Here is a 21,149-nt window from a genome sequence, read left to right on the forward strand (position 1 = left end):
ACATTCTACCTGACACCTAATGCAACCCTCCCCTGCACAAACACCCTACCTGATGCCTAACCCTAACCATCCTCCCCGCACAAACACCCTATCCAATGCTTTACCCTAACTGAACACCCCTTCCAACACCCTACCTGACACCTAAAGCCACCGACCCGCACGAACGCTGTAACGATTGTGGAATCGTATTCGCGGTCAGCGCACCAGACGTGCGCTGACGCGGCGGATTTCCTCCACAAGCGTACATTTGAGGACACCCAGGCTAGGTGCTATGCACCCGCAGAGGGCAATTCCCTCTGGCAGATGGCGCTGTGGAGTGCAGGCGAACACAGTCGCTGCACAGCCACAGATGCCAGACGGGAATTGTACAGATCCAGGACAAGGTACGATCAGGCAGGGCTGGATAGCCCACAAGAAACAGAGCAAAGGGACAGAACCAATGTGTTTCCACCAAACTAGTCGCCACCCAGCGACGGTGAACACACAACGGCGGAAACGAAGTGGGAATGCAATCGCAAGAATGGCGATTGCCAACAGAGACACAAGACTGAGCAAAACAGGGCACGAGGGTAGCAAAGGCACAGCAAATAATACAATGAGGAGATACGGAAAATAACAAACGCTAGCTAACCGCGAACACCACACTCATTCGCAACAGTGCACGCGGTTATGCGCGGTCTCCACGTGATAAGCACAATAGAGACAAGCACGCCTACCTAACCATTAACAGACAAACATGAAACAGAGGACGCGAGCGCTTGCTTAACGGTTACCTCACCGAGCCTCCAGCAAGCGTAGCAGACAAGACAGGCACACGAAAACAGTAACAAGCGAGAGATAGGATCCACAGCACTAGCGAAAAGTGGCTAGCGCGATCCAGGTACAGAGTAGCAGAACAGAAGGATCCCCAGCGCTAGCGAAAAGTGGCTAGCGCAATCCCAGAAGACAGAACAGAAGGATCCCCAGCGCTAGCGAAAAGTAGCTAGCGCGATCCCAGAAGACAGAACAGAAGGATCCCCAGCGCTAGCGAAAAGTAGCTAGCGCGATCCCAGAAGACAGAACAGAAGGATCCCCAGCGCTAGCGAAAAGTAGCTAGCGCGATCCCAGGAGACAGAACAGAAGAGATAGCTGGTAGCAACCGCTGCACCAGCTATACTCCAAGAACAGAGATCAGAACCGTTTCCTGTCGACCACCGTTGGGACAGGACAATGGCAACAGAACAAACAAACAGATAATACAACCTGACTGGGCTAGAAGGGGAGCCTAATGCAACCCCCAGGAATTAACTATACTAGATAGCAACGGCTGACACTCCAGCAGTGTCCATCAGGAACAGACCATGGAAGGGAAATGACCAGCAAAGCCTTCTGGGAAACATAAAGCTCTTATAGTGCCAGTCATCAAAGAAGGCAGGTAGGGGATTTGCATAACGAATGTATGCAAATTCCCCAGCAAGAGAACAGACCGGAACTTGCAATGGAAAGACAGGTCTCTGTTCCAGAGTCCTGCAGCATGCAAACCTAAACAATGGTCAAAAGGCTGCCTGCCTGCGCAGGCAGCTGAGCGGATTCTCACAAACGCCCTACCTGATGCCTAACCATCCCCCACACACAAACACCCTACCTGATGCCTAACACCCTCCCCCCCACAAACACCCTACCTGACACTTAATGCCACCGCCCCGCACAAACACCCTACCTGATGCCTAACTCTAATCATCCCCCCCAACACACACACAAACACCCTACATGATGCCTAACCCTAAACCCCCTCCCCCCACAAACATCCTACCTGACACCTAATGTCACCCTCCCCCCGCACAAACACCCTACCTGATGCCTAACCCTAACCACCCCCGCCCAAACAGCCTACCTGACACCTAACGCCACCGACCCGCACAAACACCCTACCTGAAGCCTAAACCTAATCATCCTCCCGGCACAAACACCCTACCTGTTGCCTTACCCTAATCATCCCCCTCACACAAACACCCTACCTGATGCCTAACTCTAATCATCCCCCCAACACACACACAAAAACCCTACATGATGCCTAACCCTAACCCCCCTCCCCCCACAAACATCCTACCTGACACCTAATGCCACCCTCCCCACGCACAAACACCCTACCTGATACCTAACCACCCCGACCAAACATTTCACCAGAAAATTAACGCAATGCGGGCAAACATTTCACCAGAAAAGAAACGCAATGCGGGCAAACATTTCACCAGAAAAGAAACGCATTGCGGGCAAACATTTCACCAGAAAAGAAACGCAATGCGGGAAAACATTTCACCAGAAAAGAAACGCAATGCAGGCAAACATTTCACCAGAAAAGAAACGCAATGCGGGAAAACATTTCACCAGAAAAGAAACGCAATGCGGGCAAACATTTCACCAGAAAAGAAACGCAATGCGGGCAAACATTTCACCTGGAAAAAAAACGCAATGCGGGCAAACATTTCATTAGAAAAGAAATGCAATGCGGGCAAACATTTCACCAGAAAAGAAACACAATGCAGACAAACATTTCACCAGAAAATTAACGCAATGCGGGCAAACATTTCACCAGAAAAGAAACGCAATGCGGGCAAACATTTCACCAGAAAAGAAACGCAATGCGGGCAAACATTTCACCAGAAAAGAAACGCAATGCGGGCAAACATTTCACCTGGAAAAAAAAAACACAATGCGGGCAAACATTTCAGCAGAAAAGAAACGCAATGCGGGCAAACATTTCACCTGGAAAAGAAACGCAATGCGGGCAAACATTACACCTGGAAAAAAAACGCAATGCGGGCAAACATTTCACCTGAAAAAGAAACGCAATGCGGGCAAACATTTCGCCTGGAAAAGAAACGCAATGCGGGCAAACATTTCACCTGGAAAAGAAACGCAATGCGGGCAAACATTTCACCTGAAAAACAAACGCAATGCGGGCAAACATTTCACCTGGAAAAGAAACGCAATGCGGGCAAACATTTCACCTGGAAAAGAAACGCAATGCGGGCAAACATTTCACCTGAAAAATAAACGCAATGCGGGCAAACATTTCACCTGGAAAAGAAACGCAATGCGGGCAAACATTTCACCTGGAAAAGAAACGCAATGCGGGCAAACATTTCACCTGGAAAAGAAAGCATTTACTCACCTGGCAGAAGTCTCCGGCCTCTGGCGCGCTGCTCCCGGGATCACCTTCCTCCTGAAGTCTCCCGCGCTGACAACCTGGCAGAGCAGGGCTACGGCAAGATGGCGCCCGAAGCCCTGTACTGGAGACAAATAGTCTCCAGTACAGGGCTCCGGCAGCCATCTTACCGTAGCCCTGCTCGCCTGCCGGTGTTGGAACAGACACCGGAAGAGGAGGCTGGAGCGGGGCTGCGGGCAATGAACTGGCACGGCGTCTATAGACGCCGCTGCCAGTTCATAAGGATAGAGTGGCCAGAGTCCCGAGGCCGGGACGTCCCGCTGCTGAAAGCGGGACATTTCCCGGGACCTCATGCAGCCTGGGACAGCGGACCCCGAATCCGGGACGTGTCCCGGGCAATCCGGGACGTCTGGTCACTGTGATATGTGAGGAGAGGTCAGTGGTCAGTGTTGGTGCCAGGGAGAGTTGAGGTCAGTGTGGATACTAGGGAGGGGGGAGGTCAGTGTGGGTGTGGTGGGGATATGTGAGGAGATGTCAGTGTAGGTGCCAGGGATAGTTGAGGTCAGTGTGGGTACTAGGGGGGGGGGGTCCAGTGTGGGTGTAGGGTGATATGTGCGGAGAGGTCAGTGGTCAGTGTTGGTGCCAGGGAGAGTTGAGGTCAGTGTGGGTACTAGGGAGGGGGGAGGTCAGTGTGGGTATGGTGGGGATATGTGAGGAGATGTCAGTGTAGGTGCCAGGGATAGTTAAGGTCAGTGTGGGTACTAGGGAGGGGGGAGGTTAGTGTGGGTGTGGTGGGGATATGTGAGGAGATGTCAGTGTAGGTGCCAGGGATAGTTGAGGTCAGTGTGGGTACTAGGGAGGGGGGAGGTCAGTGTGGGTGTGGTGGGAATATGTTAGGAGATGCCAGTGTAGGTGCCAGGGAGAGTTGAGGTCAGTTTGGGTACTAGGGAGGGGGGAGGTCAGTGTGGGTGTTGTGAGGATATGTGAGGAGATGTCAGTGTAGGTGCCAGGGAGAGTTGAGTTCAGTGTGGGTACTAGGGAGGGGGGGGGGGGGGGGGGTTCCAGTGTGGGTGTAGGGTGATATGTGAGGAGAGGTCAGTGGTCAGTGTTGATGCCAGGGAGAGTTGAGGTCAGTGTGGATACTAGGGAGGGGGGAGGTTAGTGTGGGTGTGGTGGGGATATGTGAGGAGATGCCAGTGTAGGTGCCAGGGAAAGTTGAGGTCAGTGTGGGTACTAGGGAGGGGGGAGGTTAGTGTGGGTGTGGTGGGGATATGTGAGGAGATGTCAGTGTAGGTGCCAGGGAGAGTTGAGTTCAGTGTAGGGTCTAGGGAGGGGGGAGGTCAGTGTTGGCATGGTGGGGCAATGTGAGAAGATGTCAGTGTAGGTGCCAGGGATAGTTGAGGTCAGTGTAAGTACAGGGGGAGGGGGGTCGGCGTGGGTGTGGTGGGGATATGTGAGGAGCGGTCAGTTTTAGTGCCAGTAAGAGTTAAGGTCAGTGTTAGTACTGGGGAGGAGGGAGGTCGGTGTGGGGGGATATGAGAGGAGAGGTCAGTGTGGGTGCGTTAGTTTGGGTACTGGGGGGAAAGATCAGTGCTGGAGGGGGAGAGGTCAGTGTGGGTGCTGGGGAGGGAGAGGTCAGTGTGGGTGCTGGGGGGAGGTCAGTGTGGGTGTGAGGGAGATAAGTGAGGAGAGGTCAGTGTGGGTGCTGGGGGGGAGGTCAGTGTGGGTGTAGGGGGATATGTGAGGAGAGGTCAGTGGTCAGTGTGGGTGCCAGGGACAGTTGAGGTCAGTGTGGGTACTAGGGAGGGGGGAAGTCAGTGTGGGTGTGGTGAGGATATGTGAGGAGATGTCAGTGTAGCAGGTGCAAGGGAGAGTTGCGTTCAGTGTGGGTACTAGGGGGGGGGGGGGGGTCAGTGTGGGTGTAGGGTGATATGTGAGGAGAGGCCAGTGGTCAGTGTTGGTGCCAGGGAGAGTTAAGGTCAGTGTGGGTACTAGGGAGGGGGGAGGTTAGTGTGGGTGTGGTGGGGATATGTGAGGAGATGTCAATGTAGGTGCCAGGGCAGGGATAGTTGAGTTCAGTGTAGGTACTAGGGAGGGGGGAGGTCAGTGTGGGTATGGTGGAGATATGTGAGATGTCAGTGTAGGTGCCAGGGATAGTTGAGGTCAGTGTAAGTACAGGGGGTGGGGGGTCGGCGTGGGTGTGGTGGGGATATGTGAGGAGCGGTCAGTGTTGGTGCCAGTAAGAGTTGAGGTCAGTGTGGGTACTGGGGGAAGGAGCCTGTCAGGGGAGGCACCATATTACCTACCTGAACCATATTCTACCTGAAGTGTTACGTATGTGGTGGGAGGAGTTTGTCGTAGTTAGTGGGCGGAGCTTACCGCGGATGAGGGGCGGGGCTTCTCGCGGCGAGGAGCAGTGCCTAGTCCGACATCTCCATCTCCCTGCAGCTCAGGGTCACGTGACAGGCTCTGTGCTTCTCCAGTGACATCACACTCCTCATAGCATCCCATCACTGCCCCCTGGAGGCATCGACTAGCATTACACGTGTCTGCTAGAGACCACTCCTCCACTCCCAGCAGCGATCTCCGCTCTCTGCCTCCCTCTCACCCCCGCAATCTGCCCCCGAACAGCCGCCTCCCCGCCGCTAGCTCTGTGACCGCCAGGGGGCGCCCATGGATCGGAGGATTTCCACAAGAAAGCGGCGGTATTCCTCAGGGTTTCCTGTTCGGGTCTTCAGGGTGAGGTACAGAGATGGAGAGGCGGCAGAGGTCCCGGGTTTGCGGGTCGCCGATCGCCTGAAAACCTGCAAGGAGGCCGGACAAGAAGCACAAGTCTGGCGCGCGGAGGATGTGTCTGTTCTCAACGTGGTCCTCTCTGTGGCTTTATAAGGAAGCTCCGCTGTAGGAGTGAGGCACTCGCCTCGAGACCTCTGTCGCTGATCGCAGCTCCGATGCCGCACACTGAAGAAGGAAGGAATGTTTTGGTAATTATTGTTTTTTTTTATATTATTTAAACAACAATCATAGAGTCACATATAAGGATTTCAATACAGCAATTATGGTAATTAAAGCGGCATATATAGTAGCCAGAGAGTAGGTATGTAACCAGCTATACCAAATGATATCGTAAATGACTGTTATATATAACTGTCAAATGGCTATAAAAAAAATGTGTGTGTGTGTGGCAAAGTTTTATTGAAAAGATAATCAAAGTCATTATATAAGAAAAGCCAGTGAGCCTCACGCAGGAACCAATACATCAGTGTGAATTATGAAAAGAGGTAAACAAATATGATCACATCCTTAGTTCAGAATAGACTATCAACGAAATGCAAACAATGCTGGTTTTTCCCCCACCTGATGACGTCACAATACTCACCTGGGTATAAATACAGGATGCTGGGATTACCTGATGACCTCACAATACTCACCTGGGTATAAATACAGGATGCTGGGATTACCTGATGACCTCACAATACTCAGCTGGGTATACATAGAGGATGCTGGTATTACTATCTGATGACCTCACAATACTCACCTGGGTATAAATACAGGATGCTGGGATTACCTGATGACCTCACAATACTCAGCTGGGTATACATAGAGGATGCTGGTATTACTATCTGATGACGTCACAATACTCACCTGGGTATAAATACAGGATGCTGGGATTACCTGATGACCTCACAATACTTAGCTGGCTATACATAGAGGATGCTGGTATTACTATCTGATGACGTCACAATACTCACCTGGGTATAAATACAGGGTGCTGGGATTAACTGATGACCTCACAATACTCAGCTGGGTATACATAGAGGATGCTGGTATTACTATCTGATGACGTCACAATACTCACCTGGGTATAAATACAGGATGCTGGGATTACCTGATGACCTCACAATACTCAGCTGGGTATACATAGAGGATGCTGGTATTACTATCTGATGACCTTACAATACTCACCTGGGTATCAGTACAGGATGCTGGGATTACCTGATGACCTCACAATACTCACCTGGGTATAAATACAGGATGCTGGTATTACCTGATGACCTCACAATACTCAGCTGGGTATCAATCAGTACAGGATGCTGGGATTACCTGAGGACCTCACAATACTCAGCTGGGTATCAGTACAGGATGCTGGGATTACCTGATGACCTCACAATACTCAGCTGGGTATCAGTACAGGATGCTGGGAGCCTCTATCTTATTATTTATTTTTATTATTTAAACAACTCTTTTTATTATTTAAATAACAATCATATAGTCACATAAGGATCTCAATACAGCAATGATGGTAATTACAGCATGTATAGTAGCCAGAGAGAAAGTTATATAAACAAATATACCAAATTGTATCAGAAAGGACCTTTGCATATAGCTGTCAAAAAGCTATAGCAGGGCTCTATGGAAGGAGTCACTGATGCTAGAGGTCTGCCGCTGATCGCAGCTAGGATGCCGCAAGAAGGAATATTTTAAAGTAATATTGTTTTTTAATTATTTAACACAAAGATCATAGAGTCACATTTTATATTTTTTTGTTTCAACGTTTTATTGAAGAGATAAGCAAAGTCATTTTATACACAAAAGCCAACTAGCTTCATGCAGGAAGCGTTACATCAGAGTGAATTATGAAAAGAAGTAAACAAATATAATCATTGCATTTAAATATCTATCCGAACAATAAGTATGCCTATTCACTAGGGTGCGTTCATAGCTGATAGCCCAGCAGCCCCACATTGTACTAAACATGTTAAAGGCTTCCTCATTTTGCCGTATCAAATTATTTTTGATAATATCAGAGAAATTCCTTCTTTTCGTTTTTGTTGTCACTAGTGAGGAGATGCTTCCGGCGGGTGCTGGGCAAAGCTTATGTTGGGTACACACGATGCAATTTCCCACCTGATTGACCGAAATCAAGTGATTATTTCCAACTTGTCCAATTGGCTCCCGATCGATAAAAGGATCGATTTTGTGCACTTATAATTGGAAAATTGATTGCTTTATTGATCGGGTGCACTTTGGACATGTACACATGATGCAACTTCCTGCCCGATCTAGTTTTGATCGGGCAGGAAATTGCATGTGTATACCCAGCATTTCAGTGGATTGTGGGCGGAGCTTCTCACAGCTGGGGGGGGGTGGAGAAGTCTGTCAGTGGGAAGCACCATATTACCTGGTAGGTGGAGCTTCTCACAGCCTATTTCTTCAAACAATAGATGTCTGGCCACCCAGAGCCCCCCCCCCCTCTGCAGGTGACCATCTCCAGTGATGGAGCCGCATCTGAGCCTCCAGTGCTGACATCCCCACCTCCCTGTAGCTCCGGGGTCACGTGACAGGCTCTGTGCTTCTCCAGTCACATCAGACTCCTCATAGCTTACCATCACCGCCCCATGGAGGCTCCAAGTGGCATTACATGTGTCTGCCAAAGACCCCTCCTCCATCCCCAGCAGCGATCGCCCCCCTCTCACCATGCAATATGCCCCCGAACAGCAGCCTCCCCGCCACTAGCGCTATGACCGCCAGGGGGCGCCCATGGATCAGGGGATTTCCACATGAAAGTGGCAGTATTTCTCCGGGTTTCTTGTTCGGGTCTCTTGATCTCTGTGTGCCCTGTGTTGCTGGCTGGTGTGGAGTGGCATTGACTGGCGTCTTCAAGTTCCTGGGAGGGTCAGGTAAGAGGAAATCAGCGGTGGAGGACATGGGCGGCGGCAGCCATCGGTAGCTCAGAGTCACGTGGTCTTTTAGCTGAGCTGCCCACGTGACTCCGAAATTTGTAGCAGCTTCGGCAGGCGGCAGGCATTTGGCATCAGCGACGTTCCTGCTTTGCTACCGCCAGCAGAGAACGTCAGAAGAAATCAGTGGCTTGGGCAGGAGGAAGTCAGCGGCAGAGGACATCGGCGGTGGCGGCGGACATTGGTGGCTTGGAGTCACGTGGGCCATCAGCTGGAGCTGCCCACGTGACTCCGGTACTTGCAACGGCTTCGGAATGGCATGTGGCACCAGCAATGTCCCTTCTTCTCTACCACCATCAGGAAAGTGGAGGACATCGGCGGTGGAGGACATCGGTGGGTCTGTGTCACTATCGTCCCTCTGGAAGACATCAGCGGCGGAGGACATTAGCAGCTCTGAGTCACATGGGCCATCAGCTGGAGTTGCCCACGTGACTCCAGTTCTTTCAGCGGCTCCAGCTCCAGGAGGCATACTTGCCACAGATGCCAGCACAGCACGGACAGACCGGACTGCAGGGGACCCGGGACACCATCACCATTAGCCCAGGATCAAAAGCAGCCCAGCAGCATGCCTCTCCCCTAGGATTGGTGAGTATGAAACATGCATGTGTGTACATGTTGGAGGCAGGCATTGTGACTTAGTGATGTAGGTAGTGGAGGTTATTATAGCTTAGTGTAGGTAGTGGGGGCAGGCATTGTAGTTTAGTGTAGGTTGGATGGCATTGTAGTTTAGCGTAGGTAGTGGGGGCATTGTGGCTTAGTGTAGGTAGTGGGGGTATTGTGGCTTAGTGTAGGTAGTGGGGGCATTGTAGCTTAGTGTAGGTTTTGGGGGGCAGCGGTAGTAAGTATAATGTAGGTAATGGGGCAGCAGGAGTAAGTGTAGAGTAGTTAGTGTAGCTGGTGGGGCAATAAGGGTTAATGTAGGGTAGTTACTGGAGCAGCAGGGGTCAGTGTAGCTTAGCTAGAGACAGTTTGGAAAGAAAAGGACCCATACAATGCCTCTGGACCATAGACACTACAGGTTTAGTAGTTTTGGGTTTTTTTTCAGATTTGTGCCCTCTAAACCTAGGTGCGGCAAAAATCTGAAAAAAAAAACGTGTTTCCCCGAAAGTAGGCCTTCCCTTTAAAATAAGACCAATCCCAAATTCCTAGCATGCTCGAAATATAAGGCCTACCCCTAAAATAAGCCCTAGTGGTTGTGTAAGTCCCGTCCGTCTGCCCCCCTTCCCCCACTGCCACTTTACCTCCTGCTGACCCCCCCCCCCCCCTCCTCCAGAAAGACGCATCCTCTTTCTTCACTGCCTGCCAACATACCGGTAATTCAAACCGCAGGACAGGTGATTCCCCCACTGCTGCTTTATTTCCTGCTGGCCCCGTTCCCCATTGCCCGCCGTCATAATTCAAACCGCTGATCAGCGGTAAACTGCGGTTAAGTCAGCTAGTTACACTGTAACAGCGCTTCCGTGTACAGGAAGTGAAATCTCTATTTACTTCCTGTTCATGGAAGTGCTGTTACAGTGTAACTAGCTGCCCTCGCTGCAGTTTACAGCTGATCAGCAGTTTGAATTATGACAGCGGGCAATGGGGAACGGGGCCAACAGGAAACAAAGCATCAGTGGGGAAATCACCAGTTTACTGCTGTCCTGCGGTTTGAATTACTGGTACAGTGAAGAGCGTGGATGGGACTTTATGGAGGAGGGGGTCATCAGAAGGTAAAGTGGTGGTGGGGGAATGGGGATCTTGCTACCCTAACCATATATAAGACCTCCCCGAAAATAAGAACTAGCACATCTTTTGAAGGAAAAAAAAATATAAGACTTTGGCCTCGATTCATAAAAGTGCTGTCGGGAAGGTAACGTCGAGCGGGGAAACACCGCTGTCGGTATTTCCGCCTTCAGGGTGGTAATTCATAAAAATTTTGCTACTTGTGACAGGCGTGCGGAGATATTCCGCTGTAGGCAGGCGTTAGGCTGTCGGGAGACATCCGGAAACAGGAGAAGCAGGCGGAATCCCTCCGTGCGGTGTTCTCTCTGCAGCTGCTTGGGAGGTCTGTCCCATTCACTGCACTGTATTCCGCAAGCTTCTCGCCACATCAGAGGTAGCGGTAATACCCGTCCGCATACCGCTACCTCTAATCTTTATGAATTGACATTTGTTACTTTTGCTATGATAATCACCGCGCAAGGCGGTGATTAATCACTCTGCTCGCGAATGTCGGCTTTTCATGCGGAAAAAGCCTTTATGAATACATATTTTGCTGTGTGGTCGGTAAAGTGAGCGGTTTTCTGCATTTCCGAATGCGGGAATGCTTTATGAATCGAGGCCAATGCCTTATTTTTGGGGAAACACGGTAGTAGCCAGAGAGAAAGTTATGTAAGCTGGTATACCAAATAATATCAGAAATGACGGTTATCTATGACTGTCAAATAGCTATTAAAAAAAGACCATAGAGTCACATATATATATTTTTTTTAGTTTCAACGTTTTATTGAAAAGATAAGCAGTCATTATATAGAAAAGCCAATTAACCTCACCCAGGAAGCATACATCAGTGTGAATTTGAAAGTGTATTATTGAAGTGTATTAAGTGTGAATTATGAGTGTAAACAAATGTAATCACATCCTTAGTTCAGAATAGACTATCAATGAAATGCAAACAATGCTGACGTGCTGTAAATTGTCTTTCCAGATGAAAAAAACTTGACTAATCAGTTACAGCTGTTTTTTTTCCCACCGCTACCTCACAACACTCAGCTCCGTATAGATAGAGGATGCTAGTGTTACCTGATGATGTCACAATACTCAGCTGGGTATAGCTAGAGGATGCTGGGATTACGTTATGACCTTATAATGCACAGCTGGGTATAGAGAATGCTGGGATTACCTGATGACCTCACAATACTCAGATCGGTATAAATAGAGGATGCTGGGAGTCTCTGGCTCATGCCCTCTCAGGTGGTGCTTTTCACTGCTTTTCTAGTCTGGATGAAGACTGGGGAAGAGGGAGGAATGGAAAGCAGTTCCTGGTCACTCTGCAGTATTGGAGGCTGGGTGCAGGATTCTGCAGAGAATACATCCTGTAAGGGCTGGTGCACACCAGAGCGGTTCTGAAGTGTTTTTTTAAATACTTGCAGGGGAAAAAAAAACTTGGCTAATGAAAGTAAATGGGATGGTGCACACCAGAGCGGTTCGTTTTTTCCACAAACTCGGGCTGCAGCATTTTTTAGATTTCTGAGTCGTTTCTGCCTCAATGTTAAAGTATAGGAAAGTGGAAACCGGCTCTGAAAAATGCTAGATCAGAGCGGTTTTCCAGACGTTTTTGTTACAGAAGCTGTTCAGTAACAGCTTTTACTGTAACAGTATTTGTAATCTGCTACACAAAAAACGCTAGGCATTCGTAGAAAACATGCCTAGAATCGCTCTGAAATCTGCTTCAAAAACCTCTAGCGTTTTGCAGATCTGCTAGAGGTTTTTGGTGTGCTGCAGCACTACAAATGGGAGAGGTACCCAAAGTCATTTATCACCCCCATTTACAACTGACTGACAGAGCGTAACTGTATATGGCCCTGAAACATGGTCACACTCGATAGTAATCTGGTGTCAAAACATAACAACAAGCAAAGTAATTGTACGTCTGTCATTGTTTGACTTGTGTTAGATTATTCTCACTGCCATGTGGTCCGGCCCCTGTTGTAGGAGCGCGACAGGATGATAATGGAATTTTGAGTTACCTTGTGGTCTGGAGCCCTGGAGTTGGAGTGCGACGGGCTGCTGACCTAATTTTGATTGTTATAGCATGTTATGCCATAAGGCATTACATCCTGTGCGCATGCATTAGGTGGCGTAAAGAAAACTTTGTGTTAGCGCATGCGCATCATGCAAAAATTCATACTCAAATATGCCCAAATAGGGTTGTGTTTGTCATACTCATTGCCGTATGGTCCGGCGCCCTGTGGATGGAGCATGACGGGTTTATAATGTAACTTTAAGTTACCTTTTTGTCCAGCACCCTGTGGTAGGAGCGCGATGGGCTGATAATGTAATTTTAAGTTACCTTTTGATCCGGAGCCTTGGGGTAGGAGAGCGACGGGCTGATAATGTAATCTTGAGTTACCTTTTGGTCTGGCACCCTTTAGTAGGAGTGCGACGGGCTGATAATGTAATTTTGAGTTACCTTCTGGTGCGGCACCCTTTGGTAGGAGCGCGACGGGCTGCTAACGTAAATTTGGATTACCTTAGCCAAAGTACTTTGCCAAAAAATAATATAATAAAATACCTTACAACTAATAAGTGTAACGATTTGTGTCAGCAAAGAACAGAATTCTGATTTGTAAAGGATTGCGGAGATGCCGCCGCGTCAAGCAGTAGCATGGCGGCTATCTCCGCGTTCCAGCCGGCGGGTTCCGTCATGCGGGGACAGGATGGACTGGTGCCTGGGTTAGTGGGGAATGAGAGGGAAGCCGACGCAGCGCCGAGTGGCATGGCGACTGTCCCCGCATTTCAGCCAGTAGCTTTCGTCGCATGGTCGCATGGTGGATCTTTGCCTACTCTTTCACCGGCACACAGACTAAGTTCTACGCGCGCGCACACAGACAGGATCTTTATGCATACAGAAGGGGAGTCAGCTGATCAGCCGGTCAGCTGACTCCAACACTGATCAGGATTGGTTGAGTGACTGGGGCGTGGCTTTAGAGCGCTCCCGATATATATAGGGCAGGCCTGTCAGTTGTTCCTTGTCTGCTGTTGCATTCGCTACGTGTGAGCACTCAGACCATAGTCAGACCCGAAAGTGTGCTAGAACCAGCAGGAGCTGGGGATCCACACTTAGGCCTGGTGCACACCAAAAAACGCTAGCAGATCCGCAAAATGCTAGCAGATTTTGAAACGCTTTTTGTTATTTTTCTGTAGCGTTTCAGCTAGCATTTTGCGGTTTTGTGAAGCGTTTTTGGTGTAGTAGATTTCAGATATTGTTACAGTAAAGCTGTTACTGAACAGCTTCTGTAACAAAAACGCCTGCAAAACCGCTCTGAACTGCTGTTTTTCAGAGCAGTTTGCGTTTTTCCTATACTAAACATTGAGGCAGAAACGCATCCACAATCCAAAAAATGCCTCACCCCGGGAGTATGCGTTTCTGCAAAACGCCTCCCGCTCTGGTGTGCACCACCCCATTGAGATACATTGACCAAGCGTATCCACAGCCGCAAGCGGCTGCAGAAACGCTGAAAATGCCGCTCGGTGTGCACCAGCCCTTAGACAGATTCTGTTGATAGCTTAAAGTACTAATTGAATTGTATTATTTGTTATGACCTTCTGCTAGCCTTGACTACCCTCCTGTCTTGTGATTCTGTGCCTTCGCCTATCTGATCTGGTTGCCGACTGGCTTATCCCTCACTCTGTTTCTGTCTTCCGTTTTTGTGCTGTATCTGCCCGTGTGTTGCCAAACTGGCTAGTCTGACTCTCCTGCCCTCACCAGGGAGCTTAGTCCTGGTGAGGGGCCCTTAGGTTAGTTATCACCTGCTCCTCAGGTAGATAGCTGCAGTACAGTCTGAATCATCTAGATAGCTGCAGTACAGTCTGAATCATCTAGATAGCTGCAGTACAGTCTGAATCAATTCAATTCACTTTATTGTCATTGTGTAACACAACAAAATTACTTTTCATGACAACCCCACGGTGCATATAGGGAACATAGTGATAGTAACAAGGAAGAGAAGAAATTATACAAGTATGCCAGGTATTACAGATGTTTAAACAATTTGTACTCAGTGTTAATTATTTCAGAGAGGATTCAGAGTTTATCAAGTTTGGGAAAAAGCTGTCTTTCAGTCTGTTTGTGTGTGTGCGGGTTGATCTAAAACGTTTACCTGATGGAAGGAGCTCAAACAAGGCATTTCCAGGGTGAGTGTTGTTTTTGATAATGTTTTTGGCCCTTCTCAAGCTGCGAGTATTATACAAAAGTTTGGAGGTTGCTTGTGGCCACACTAAGCCGAAAGCGCCCGCTCTCGTCTGATCGTGGAAGCTAAGCGGCTTCAGGCCTGGTTAGTAGCTGCATGGGAGACCGGCTGTGAACCCTAGGTGCTGCAGGCGGTTTTTTGGGTTTGAGGCCCAATGGCTATGAGCACGCGTGGGAAGCCTCACCTTCAAGGCGCCGGAACGGCGCCTTGGAGGTTGCCTGCGGCCACACTAAGCCGAAAGCGCCCGCTCTCGTCAGATCGCGGAAGCTAAGCGGCTTCAGGCCTGGTTAGTAGCTGCATGGGAGACCGGCTGTGAACCCCAGGTGCTGCAGGTGTTTTTTTGGGTTTGAGGCCCAATGGCTATGAGCATGCGTGGGAAGCCTCACCTTCAAGGCGCCGGAACCGCGCCTTGGAGGTTACCTGCGGCCACACTAAGCCGAAAGCGCCCGCTCTCGTCAGATCGCGGAAGCTAAGCGGCTTCAGGCCTGGTTAGTAGCTGCATGGGAGACCGGCTGTGAACCCCAGGTGCTGCAGGTGTTTTTTTGGGTTTGAGGCCCAATGGCTATGAGCACGCGTGGGAAGCCTCACCTTCAAGGCGCCGGAACCGCGCCTTGGAGGTTACCTGCGGCCACACTAAGCCGAAAGCGCCTGCTCTCGTCAGATTGCGGAAGCTAAGCGGCTTCAGGCCTGGTTAGTAGCTGCATGGGAGACTGGCTGTGAACCGCAGGTGCTGCAGGCGTTTTTTTGGGTTTGAGGCCCAATGGCTATGAGCACGCGTGGGAAGCCTCACTTTCAAGGCGCCGGAACGGCGCCTTGGAGGTTGCTTGCGGCCACACTAAGCCGAAAGCGCCCACTCTCGTCAGATCGCGGAAGCTAAGCGGTTTCAGGCCTGTTTAGTAGCTGCATGGGAGACCGGCTGTGAACCCCAGGTGCTGCAGGTGTTTTTTTGGGTTTGAGGCCCAATGGCTATGAGCACGCGTGGGAAGCCTCACCTTCAAGGCGCCGGAACGGCGCCTTGGAGGTTGCCTGCGGCCACTCTAAGCCGAAAGCGCCCGCTCTCGTCAGATCGCGGAAGCTAAGCAGCTTCAGGCCTGGTTAGTAGCTGCATGGGAGACCGGCTGTGAACCCCAGGTGCTGCAGGCGGTTTTTTTGGGTTTGAGGCCCAATGGCTATGAGCACGCGTGGGAAGCCTCACCTTCAAAGATGCCTGCGGCCACACTAAGCCGAAAGCGTCAGATCGCGGAAGCTAAGCGGCTTCAGGCCTGGTTAGTAGCTGCATGGGAGACCGGCTGTGAACCCCAGGTGCTGCAGGCGTTGTTTTGGGTTTGAGGCCCAATGGCTATGAGCACGCGTGGGAAGCCTCACCTTCAAGGCGCCTTGGAGGTTGCCTGCGGCCACACTAAGCCGGAAGCGCCCGCTCTCGTCAGATCGCGGAAGCTAAGCGGCTTCAGGCCTGGTTAGTAGCTGCATGGGAGACCGGCTGTGAACCCCAGGTGCTGCAGGCGTTGTTTTGGGTTTGAGGCCCAATGGCTATGAGCACGCGTGGGAAGCCTCACCTTCAAGGCGCCGGAACGGCGCCTTGGAGGTTGCCTGCGGCCACACTAAGCCGAAAGCGCCCGCTCTCGTCAGATCGCGGAAGCTAAGCGGCTTCAGGCCTGGTTAGTAGCTGCATGGGAGACCGGCTGTGAACCCCAGGTGCTGCAGGCGTTGTTTTGGGTTTGAGGCCCAATGGCTATGAGCACGCGTGGGAAGCCTCACCTTCAAGGCGCCGGAACGGCGCCTTGGAGGTTGCCTGCGGCCACACTAAGCCGAAAGCGCCCGCTCTCGTCAGATCGCGGAAGCTAAGCGGCTTCAGGCCTGGTTAGTAGCTGCATGGGAGACCGGCTGTGAACCCCAGGTGCTGCAGGCATTGTTTTGGGTTTGAGGCCCAATGGCTATGAGCACGCGTGGGAAGCCTCACCTTCAAGGCGCCGGAACGGCGCCCTGGAGGTTGCCTGCGGCCACACTAAGCCGAAAGCGCCCGCTCTCGTCAGATCGCGGAAGCTAAGCGGCTTCAGGCCTGGTTAGTAGCTGCATGGGAGACCGGCTGTGAACCCCAGGTGCTGCAGGCGTTGTTTTGGGTTTGAGGCCCAATGGCTATGAGCACGCGTGGGAAGCCTCACCTTCAAGGCGCCTTGGAGGTTGCCTGCGGCCACACTAAGCCGAAAGCGCCCGCTCTCGTCAGATCGCGGAAGCTAAGCGGCTTCAGGCCTGGTTAGTAGCTGCATGGGAGACCGGCTGTGAACCCCAGGTGCTGCAGGCATTGTTTTGGGTTTGAGGCCCAATGGCTATGAGCACGCGTGGGAAGCCTCACCTTCAAGGCGCCGGAACGGCGCCCTGGAGGTTGCCTGCGGCCACACTAAGCCGAAAGCGCCCGCTCTCGTCAGATCGTGGAAGCTAAGCGGCTTCAGGCCTGGTTAGTAGCTGCATGGGAGACCGGCTGTGAACCCCAGGTGCTGCAGGCGTTGTTTTGGGTTTGAGGCCCAATGGCTATGAGCACGCGTGGGAAGCCTCACCTTCAAGGCGCCGGAACAGCGCCTTGGAGGTTGCCTGCGGCCACACTAAGCCGAAAGCGCCCGCTCTCGTCAGATCGCGGAAGCTAAGCGGCTTCAGGCCTGGTTAGTAGCTGCATGGGAGACCGGCTGTGAACCCCAGGTGCTGCAGGCATTGTTTTGGGTTTGAGGCCCAATGGCTATGAGCACGCGTGGGAAGCCTCACCTTCAAGGCGCCGGAACGGCGCCTTGGAGGTTGCCTGCGGCCACACTAAGCCGAAAGCGCCCGCTCTCGTCAGATCGCGGAAGCTAAGCGGCTTCAGGCCTGGTTAGTAGCTGCATGGGAGACCGGCTGTGAACCCCAGGTGCTGCAGGCGTTGTTTTGGGTTTGAGGCCCAATGGCTATGAGCACGCGTGGGAAGCCTCACCTTCAAGGCGCCTTGGAGGTTGCCTGCGGCCACACTAAGCCGAAAGCGCCCGCTCTCGTCAGATCGCGGAAGCTAAGCGGCTTCAGGCCTGGTTAGTAGCTGCATGGGAGACCGGCTGTGAACCCCAGGTGCTGCAGGCATTGTTTTGGGTTTGAGGCCCAATGGCTATGAGCACGCGTGGGAAGCCTCACCTTCAAGGCGCCGGAACGGCGCCCTGGAGGTTGCCTGCGGCCACACTAAGCCGAAAGCGCCCGCTCTCGTCAGATCGCGGAAGCTAAGCGGCTTCAGGCCTGGTTAGTAGCTGCATGGGAGACCGGCTGTGAACCCCAGGTGCTGCAGGCGTTGTTTTGGGTTTGAGGCCCAATGGCTATGAGCACGCGTGGGAAGCCTCACCTTCAAGGCGCCTTGGAGGTTGCCTGCGGCCACACTAAGCCGAAAGCGCCCGCTCTCGTCAGATCGCGGAAGCTAAGCGGCTTCAGGCCTGGTTAGTAGCTGCATGGGAGACCGGCTGTGAACCCCAGGTGCTGCAGGCATTGTTTTGGGTTTGAGGCCCAATGGCTATGAGCACGCGTGGGAAGCCTCACCTTCAAGGCGCCGGAACGGCGCCCTGGAGGTTGCCAGCGGCCACACTAAGCCGAAAGCGCCTGCTCTCGTCAGATCGTGGAAGCTAAGCGGCTTCAGGCCTGGTTAGTAGCTGCATGGGAGACCGGCTGTGAACCGCAGGTGCTGCAGGCGTTTTTTTGGGTTTGAGGCCCAATGGCTATGAGCACGCGTGGGAAGCCTCACTTTCAAGGCGCCGGAACGGCGCCTTGGAGGTTGCTTGCGGCCACACTAAGCCGAAAGCGCCCACTCTCGTCAGATCGCGGAAGCTAAGCGGTTTCAGGCCTGGTTAGTAGCTGCATGGGAGACCGGCTGTGAACCCCAGGTGCTGCAGGTGTTTTTTTGGGTTTGAGGCCCAATGGCTATGAGCACGCGTGGGAAGCCTCACCTTCAAGGCGCCGGAACGGCGCCTTGGAGGTTGCCTGCGGCCACTCTAAGCCGAAAGCGCCCGCTCTCGTCAGATCGCGGAAGCTAAGCAGCTTCAGGCCTGGTTAGTAGCTGCATGGGAGACCGGCTGTGAACCCCAGGTGCTGCAGGCGGTTTTTTTGGGTTTGAGGCCCAATGGCTATGAGCACGCGTGGGAAGCCTCACCTTCAAAGATGCCTGCGGCCACACTAAGCCGAAAGCGTCAGATCGCGGAAGCTAAGCGGTTTCAGGCCTGGTTAGTAGCTGCATGGGAGACCGGCTGTGAACCCCTGGTGCTGCAGGCATTTTTTTGGGTTTGAGGCCCAATGGCTATGAGCACGCGTGGGAAGCCACACCTTGGAGGTTACCTGCGGCCACACTAAGCCGAAAGCGCCCGCTCTCGTCAGATCGTGGAAGCTAAGTGGCTTCAGGCCTGGTTAGTAGCTGCATGGGAGACCGGCTGTGAACCCTAGGTGCTGCAGGCGTTTTTTTGGGTTTGAGGCCCAATGGCTATGAGCACGCGTGGGAAGCCTCACCTTCAAGGCGCCGGAACGGCGCCTTGGAGGTTGCCTGAGGCCACACTAAGCCGAAAGCGCCCGCTCTCGTCAGATCGCGGAAGCTAAGCGGCTTCAGGCCTGGTTAGTAGCTGCTTGGGAGACCGACTGTGAACCCCAGGTGCTGCAGGTGTTTTTTTGGGTTTGAGGCCCAATGGCTATGAGCACGCGTGGGAAGCCTCACCTTCAAGGCGCCGGAACGGCGCCTTAACGGCGCCTTGCAGTTTGCCTGCGGCCACACTAAGCCGAAAGCGCCCGCTCTCGTCAGATCGCGGAAGCTAAGCGGCTTCAGGCCTGGTTAGTAGCTGCATGGGAGACCGGCTGTGAACCCCAGGTGCTGCAGGTGTTTTTTTGGGTTTGAGGCCCAATGGCTATGAGCACGCGTGGGAAGCCTCACCTTCAAGGCGCCGGAACGGCGCCTTGGAGGTTGCCTGCGGCCACACTAAGCCGAAAGCGCCCGCTCTCGTCAGATCGCGGAAGCTAAGCGGCTTCAGGCCTGGTTAGTAGCTGCATGGGAGACCGGCTGTGAACCCCAGGTGCTGCAGGCGGTTTTTTGGGTTTGAGGCCCAATGGCTATGAGCACGCGTGGGAAGCCTCACCTTCAAGGCGCCGGAACGGCGCCTTGGAGGTTGCCTGCGGCCACACTAAGCTGAAAGCGCCCGCTCTCGTCAGATCGCGGAAGCTAAGCGGCTTCAGGCCTGGTTAGTAGCTGCATGGGAGACCGGCTGTGAACCCCAGGTGCTGCAGGTGTTTTTTTGGGTTTGAGGCCCAATGGCTATGAGCACGCGTGGGAAGCCTCACCTTCAAGGCGCCGGAACGGCGCCTTGGAGGTTGCCTGCGGCCACACTAAGCCGAAAGCGCCTGCTCTCGTCAGATCGCGGAAGCTAAGCGGCTTCAGGCCTGGTTAGTAGCTGCATGGGAGACCGGCTGTGAACCCCAGGTGCTGCAGGCGTTTTTTTGTGTTTGAGGCCCAATGGCTATGAGCACGCGTGGGAAGCCTCACCTTCAAGGCGCCGGAACGGCGCCTTGGAGGTTGCCTGCGGCCACACTAAGCCGAAAGCGCCCGCTCTCGTCAGATTGCGGAAGCTAAGCGGCTTCAGGCCTGGTTAGTAGCTGCATGGGAGACCGGCTGTGAACCCCAGGTGCTGCAGGCGTTTTTTTGGGTTTGAGGCCCAATGGCTATGCGCACGCGTGGGAAGCCTCACCTTCAAGGCGCCGGAACGGCGCCTTGGAGGTTGCCTGTGGCCACACTAAGCCGAAAGCGCCCGCTCTCGTCAGATCGCGGAAGCTAAGCGGCTTCAGGCCTGGTTAGTAGCTGCATGGGAGACTGGCTGTGAACCCCAGGTGCTGCAGGCGGTTTTTTGGGTTTGAGGCCCAATGGCTATGAGCACGCGTGGGAAGCCTCACCTTCAAGGCGCCGGAACCGCGCCGTGGAGGTTACCTGCGGCCACACTAAGCCGAAAGCGCCTGCTCTCGTCAGATTGCGGAAGCTAAGCGGCTTCAGGCCTGGTTAGTAGCTGCATGGGAGACCGGCTGTGAACCCCAGGTGCTGCAGGTGTTTTTTTGGGTTTGAGGCCCAATGGCTATGAGCACGCGTGGGAAGCCTCACCTTCAAGGCGCCGGAACGGCACCCTGGAGGTTGCCTGCGGCCACACTACGCCGAAAGCGCCCGCTCTCGTCAGATCGCGGAAGCTAAGCGGCTTCAGGCCTGGTTAGTAGCTGCATGGGAGACCGGCTGTGAACCCCAGGTGCTGCAGGCGTTGTTTTGGGTTTGAGGCCCAATGGCTATGA

The 21,149-nt window shown here is 52.7% G+C and overlaps 1 long non-coding RNA gene, 12 other non-coding genes and 18 pseudogenes across 13 annotated transcripts in view; 30 read left to right on the forward strand and 1 right to left on the reverse strand.

Moving 5' to 3' along the window:
- LOC137545845 (uncharacterized) overlaps positions 1-6,237 on the reverse strand; it is a 16,127-nt gene extending 9,890 nt beyond the window's left edge. Inside the window, exon 1 of the long non-coding RNA XR_011026110.1 lies at positions 5,528-6,237. This is a non-coding gene — a long non-coding RNA (uncharacterized lncRNA). The remainder of the gene's footprint in view (positions 1-5,527) is intronic.
- Positions 6,238-14,854: 8,617 nt separating this feature from the next.
- Positions 14,855-14,973, forward strand: LOC137551218 (5S ribosomal RNA; annotated as a pseudogene).
- An 83-nt stretch (positions 14,974-15,056) lies between these two features.
- LOC137557251 (5S ribosomal RNA) lies at positions 15,057-15,175 on the forward strand (annotated as a pseudogene).
- Positions 15,176-15,258: 83 nt separating this feature from the next.
- LOC137556609 (5S ribosomal RNA) lies at positions 15,259-15,377 on the forward strand. Its single transcript, XR_011029251.1, has one exon. It is a non-coding gene; the product is annotated as a 5S ribosomal RNA (ribosomal RNA).
- An 83-nt stretch (positions 15,378-15,460) lies between these two features.
- LOC137553471 (5S ribosomal RNA) lies at positions 15,461-15,579 on the forward strand (annotated as a pseudogene).
- An 83-nt stretch (positions 15,580-15,662) lies between these two features.
- Positions 15,663-15,781, forward strand: LOC137552854 (5S ribosomal RNA; annotated as a pseudogene).
- An 83-nt stretch (positions 15,782-15,864) lies between these two features.
- On the forward strand, positions 15,865-15,983 carry LOC137548759 (5S ribosomal RNA; annotated as a pseudogene).
- Positions 15,984-16,226: 243 nt separating this feature from the next.
- Positions 16,227-16,345, forward strand: LOC137556561 (5S ribosomal RNA). Its single transcript, XR_011029205.1, has one exon. It is a non-coding gene; the product is annotated as a 5S ribosomal RNA (ribosomal RNA).
- An 83-nt stretch (positions 16,346-16,428) lies between these two features.
- Positions 16,429-16,547, forward strand: LOC137550366 (5S ribosomal RNA). Its single transcript, XR_011026912.1, has one exon. It is a non-coding gene; the product is annotated as a 5S ribosomal RNA (ribosomal RNA).
- An 83-nt stretch (positions 16,548-16,630) lies between these two features.
- LOC137555705 (5S ribosomal RNA) lies at positions 16,631-16,749 on the forward strand. Its single transcript, XR_011028378.1, has one exon. It is a non-coding gene; the product is annotated as a 5S ribosomal RNA (ribosomal RNA).
- An 83-nt stretch (positions 16,750-16,832) lies between these two features.
- On the forward strand, positions 16,833-16,951 carry LOC137550379 (5S ribosomal RNA). Its single transcript, XR_011026914.1, has one exon. It is a non-coding gene; the product is annotated as a 5S ribosomal RNA (ribosomal RNA).
- A 72-nt stretch (positions 16,952-17,023) lies between these two features.
- Positions 17,024-17,142, forward strand: LOC137555718 (5S ribosomal RNA). Its single transcript, XR_011028389.1, has one exon. It is a non-coding gene; the product is annotated as a 5S ribosomal RNA (ribosomal RNA).
- An 83-nt stretch (positions 17,143-17,225) lies between these two features.
- On the forward strand, positions 17,226-17,344 carry LOC137558589 (5S ribosomal RNA; annotated as a pseudogene).
- An 83-nt stretch (positions 17,345-17,427) lies between these two features.
- LOC137555730 (5S ribosomal RNA) lies at positions 17,428-17,546 on the forward strand. Its single transcript, XR_011028400.1, has one exon. It is a non-coding gene; the product is annotated as a 5S ribosomal RNA (ribosomal RNA).
- Positions 17,547-17,629: 83 nt separating this feature from the next.
- LOC137550390 (5S ribosomal RNA) lies at positions 17,630-17,748 on the forward strand. Its single transcript, XR_011026915.1, has one exon. It is a non-coding gene; the product is annotated as a 5S ribosomal RNA (ribosomal RNA).
- Positions 17,749-17,820: 72 nt separating this feature from the next.
- Positions 17,821-17,939, forward strand: LOC137555742 (5S ribosomal RNA). Its single transcript, XR_011028412.1, has one exon. It is a non-coding gene; the product is annotated as a 5S ribosomal RNA (ribosomal RNA).
- An 83-nt stretch (positions 17,940-18,022) lies between these two features.
- LOC137550403 (5S ribosomal RNA) lies at positions 18,023-18,141 on the forward strand. Its single transcript, XR_011026917.1, has one exon. It is a non-coding gene; the product is annotated as a 5S ribosomal RNA (ribosomal RNA).
- A 72-nt stretch (positions 18,142-18,213) lies between these two features.
- LOC137555755 (5S ribosomal RNA) lies at positions 18,214-18,332 on the forward strand. Its single transcript, XR_011028425.1, has one exon. It is a non-coding gene; the product is annotated as a 5S ribosomal RNA (ribosomal RNA).
- An 83-nt stretch (positions 18,333-18,415) lies between these two features.
- On the forward strand, positions 18,416-18,534 carry LOC137552320 (5S ribosomal RNA; annotated as a pseudogene).
- An 83-nt stretch (positions 18,535-18,617) lies between these two features.
- On the forward strand, positions 18,618-18,736 carry LOC137551700 (5S ribosomal RNA; annotated as a pseudogene).
- Positions 18,737-18,819: 83 nt separating this feature from the next.
- Positions 18,820-18,938, forward strand: LOC137548760 (5S ribosomal RNA; annotated as a pseudogene).
- A 232-nt stretch (positions 18,939-19,170) lies between these two features.
- On the forward strand, positions 19,171-19,289 carry LOC137552145 (5S ribosomal RNA; annotated as a pseudogene).
- Positions 19,290-19,372: 83 nt separating this feature from the next.
- Positions 19,373-19,491, forward strand: LOC137550712 (5S ribosomal RNA; annotated as a pseudogene).
- A 94-nt stretch (positions 19,492-19,585) lies between these two features.
- Positions 19,586-19,704, forward strand: LOC137557252 (5S ribosomal RNA; annotated as a pseudogene).
- Positions 19,705-19,787: 83 nt separating this feature from the next.
- On the forward strand, positions 19,788-19,906 carry LOC137550414 (5S ribosomal RNA). The gene has a single exon (XR_011026918.1). It is a non-coding gene; the product is annotated as a 5S ribosomal RNA (ribosomal RNA).
- An 83-nt stretch (positions 19,907-19,989) lies between these two features.
- On the forward strand, positions 19,990-20,108 carry LOC137559049 (5S ribosomal RNA; annotated as a pseudogene).
- An 83-nt stretch (positions 20,109-20,191) lies between these two features.
- Positions 20,192-20,310, forward strand: LOC137557767 (5S ribosomal RNA; annotated as a pseudogene).
- An 83-nt stretch (positions 20,311-20,393) lies between these two features.
- On the forward strand, positions 20,394-20,512 carry LOC137558781 (5S ribosomal RNA; annotated as a pseudogene).
- An 83-nt stretch (positions 20,513-20,595) lies between these two features.
- Positions 20,596-20,714, forward strand: LOC137547628 (5S ribosomal RNA; annotated as a pseudogene).
- An 83-nt stretch (positions 20,715-20,797) lies between these two features.
- LOC137548919 (5S ribosomal RNA) lies at positions 20,798-20,916 on the forward strand (annotated as a pseudogene).
- An 83-nt stretch (positions 20,917-20,999) lies between these two features.
- On the forward strand, positions 21,000-21,118 carry LOC137547645 (5S ribosomal RNA; annotated as a pseudogene).
- The last annotated feature ends 31 nt before the right edge of the window (positions 21,119-21,149 follow it).

Source organism: Hyperolius riggenbachi, chromosome 2 (genome assembly GCF_040937935.1).
Source record: "Hyperolius riggenbachi isolate aHypRig1 chromosome 2, aHypRig1.pri, whole genome shotgun sequence".
NCBI classification, from domain to species: Eukaryota; Metazoa; Chordata; class Amphibia; order Anura; family Hyperoliidae; genus Hyperolius; species Hyperolius riggenbachi.